General features: G+C 42.2%; 1 pseudogene; it reads right to left on the bottom strand.

Moving 5' to 3' along the window:
• Positions 1 to 1,966: 1,966 nt before the first annotated feature.
• On the bottom strand, positions 1,967 to 3,027 carry LOC106568370 (C3a anaphylatoxin chemotactic receptor pseudogene; annotated as a pseudogene).
• Positions 3,028 to 3,610: the final 583 nt, after the last annotated feature.

Raw genomic sequence — 3,610 nt, 5'->3', positions numbered from 1 at the left:
TACAGTAAACTCCAAAAGCATTGGGACAGTGACACATTTGTTGTTGTTTTGGCTCTGTACTCCAGAACTTCGTATTTGAAATGATACAATGACCGAGGTCAAAGTGCATACCATCAGCTTTAATTGGAGGGTATTTTCATCCATATCGGGTGAACAGTTTAGAAATAACAGCACTTTTGTACATAGTCCCCCCATTTTAGGGGACCATAAGTATTGGGACAAATTCACTTATATGTGTATTAATATGTGTATTAAAGTAGTCAAAAGTGTAGTATTTAGTCCCATATTCCTAGCACGCACTGACAACATCAAGCTTGCGACTCTACAAATGTGTTGGATGCTGTCACGTCCTGACCAGCAGAGGGAGGTATTGTATCAGTTGTGGTCAGGATGTGGCAGGTTTTTTGTATGTTAAGGGTTTGTGTTGGGGATGGGACTCCCAATTGAAGGCAGGTGTGTTGAGTTGCCTTTGATTGGGAGTCCTATATAGAAGGGTGTGTTTTTCTTTGGGATTGTGGGTAGTTGTTTTTGCACTGTGTTTCATAGCCTGCAGAACTGTTGCTGCCGTTATTGTTTTGTCAAGTGGATGCTTTACTCCTTTTTTAAAAATTAAATATGAGTATTCACATACCTGCTGCGCCTTGGTCTTCTCTCCATGACAACTTTTGTTACAGATGCATTTGCTGTTTTGGTTGTGTTTCAGATTATTTTGTGCTCAATAGAAATTAAGGGTACACTCCTAGGAAAAAAAAGGGTTCTAAAAGGGTTCTTCGGCTATCCCTATAAGAGCGAGCACCCTTTTTGGTTCCAGGTACAACCCTATTGGGTAAATATCATACCCCCCCAAAATGACCCCTGTTATTGTAATTACAATAACCTCTCCTGTTATTGTAATGTTGAGAGGTTAGCATGTCTTGGGGGTATGATATTTTTTCCTCTGCAACTTTGTCACTCATAATTATTCATGATGCATTCATGATTATCTGTAATAACGGTGGGCATGCACATTAATGTAGAAGTGGTTAGAAACATATTCTATTCTTATTTAAAATAAAAGTGACTCCAAAATGACTCAATACATTATTTACCATTAATTTCTATCGGGCACAAGATAATCCGAAACGCATCCAAAACAAACTGCAAATGCATCCAACAGGTTTGTAGAATCACAAGGTTGATGTAATCATTATATGCTAGGAATATGGGATCAAATACAAAATGTTTGACTATTTTAATACACTATTAGTGAATTTCGTCCAAGTATTTAAGACACTTTCAAATGGGGACTAGATGCATGAAGTGCTTTCATTTCTAAACAGTTAAACAGAATCTATGAAAATACCTTAAAATAAAAGATTACATTCTGTACTGTCGCCTCATATAAAACATTTGATCTTAAATCCAAAATGCTGGAGTATAGAGCCAAATGAAAAGTTGTAGCTTCACTATGTGGTGGAAATTCTATTCAAGTGGGAGAGACTTAGTCACTTCTTCAAACAATTAGTCTTTATTAAGAATTGCAATAATGATGCTGGTTAACCATACACTCTAAGGTGGAAGGCTGAGAGCTCAACGAATAATGTTGGGGAACAGTTTATATAGCCAAACTTCTTGTGCAAGCATATAACACATGATCTTGGTATGTGTACGTGTGTAGAAAACCTCTCTAGACGCAGTTTCCTCTAATGTCTGAGGCAGCGCTCTTGGCAGCTCACCTTGAGCATCTGTGGTTACACACACACACACACACACACACACACACACACACACACCACACACACACACACACACACACACACACACACACACACACACACACACACACACACACACACACACGAGAATGTTCCAATACAACAAGCTTATAAAACCATTGGAGGTCCTTCAATACTTTGTATTAAACTTAGAGGTTATCATCGATTTTTCCCTCATAAGTGTCCAAATAAATACAAAGGGGAGTATAATGTTAAACATGCTGTTTATGAATACGACCCAGGAGAGGTATAAGACATTTCTGACTTAGACCTGAGCCACAGATGAGTGTGTTGACATCCTCACTGAAGACATTCTCAAACACTTTATGGAGAGAGACCCTGACCCTATCCTTGAAGTCCTGGCCAATGAACACATACAGGGTTGAGGCAGCTGTTGACGTAAGCCAGAGAGATGGCCAGGGGGTACCAATTCCAGACTTCACCTGCCGAGGCAAACCTACCATACCCAATCACCATACCTATGGTGTGATACGGCAGTCAGCACACAAAGAATGCTGCCACCACGCCCAGAATGAGCCTGAAGGCCCTTTGAGACTTGAAGCGAGCGCTGCTCACCCTTCTGCCGATGAGCAGGTAGCAGACAGCGATAACCAACAGGGGAACGAGGAAGCCGAGGACCAGCCTGGGGACATGGGTGGCTTTGATGGCCAAAAACAGGCCCCTAAATGTTGTTTTCACCAAGGGGGTGTATAGAGGTGTACATAATCATATCGTCACCAACATCGATGGTCCCATTATGGATCATGGTGGGGAGGCTGAGGAACAAGGCCAGTACCCAGGCCAGACCACACAGCAACCAGGCCAGGGCGATGCTCCGGTGGTTCTGAGCCCAGAGAGGCAGGATGATGAGGACAAAGCGGTCCAGGCTGATAAGAACCAGGGTGAAGACACTGGAGAACATGTTGAGATACATGGCAGAGGGGAGAATCTTACACATACCCTCCCCGAATGGCCAGTGTTGGTTCAGTATGATATCAGCCAACGAGAAAGGTATGGAGATACAGCAGAGGAGGTCTGCTACAGCCAGGTTTACAAACCAGACAGTGTTAACTGTCCTCTTCATCTTCCCTCCAGCTATCCAGATGACAGAGCCATTGCCTGGGATACCGAGGACACAAGTGATGCTGTAGATGACCATGGACACCACCCGTATGGACTGATTTACCTGCTCTGATTCATCAGTTTCATTGAACATGTCATAATAGGTAGACATACTGTAGTCATGGTCCTCCTCTGAATAATTCCCATTCATTTTGTCCCTAGGGGAGGAATTGTTTCATACACAATGTCTTACACAAGTTTATAATTTTAAGTTTCAACTTAACTGAGCATAAAAATGAGGATTCTCAGTGAGTTCATTCTTATAACCATTCATAATTAAAGACAACAGTCTTACTTGCTGTCTATATACAATGGGACTACATTAACTGAATTTAAATACAACAAATTTGCACCTTCAGTATGTATTTAGGTTCTACTGTCATGAAACAGAGGGGTGTCAAATCCTTGTCACAAAGTTTTTCAAAAATTCAGAAAATAAGTGCTGACGTTTCATGAAATGGGTTTCCATGGCCACGCACCCGCACACAAGCCTAAGATCACCATGGGCAATGCTAAGCATCGGCTGGAGTGGTGTAACGCTTGTCACCGTTGAACTCTGGAGCAGTGGAAACACGTTCTCTGGAGTGATGAATCATGCTTCACCATCTGGCAGTCTGACAGATGAATCTGGATTTGGCGGATGCCAGGAGAATGCTACCTGCCCCAATGCATAGTGACAACTGTAAAGTTTGGTGGAGGAGGAAAAATGGTCTGGGGCTGTTTTTCATGGTTCG

This window comes from Salmo salar, chromosome 13 (assembly GCF_965601325.2).
Source record: "Salmo salar chromosome 13, fSalSal1, whole genome shotgun sequence".
NCBI lineage: Eukaryota > Metazoa > Chordata > Actinopteri > Salmoniformes > Salmonidae > Salmo > Salmo salar.
Note: the sequence above shows the minus strand (reverse complement) of the source record. Positions and strands in the feature narration are given on the sequence as shown.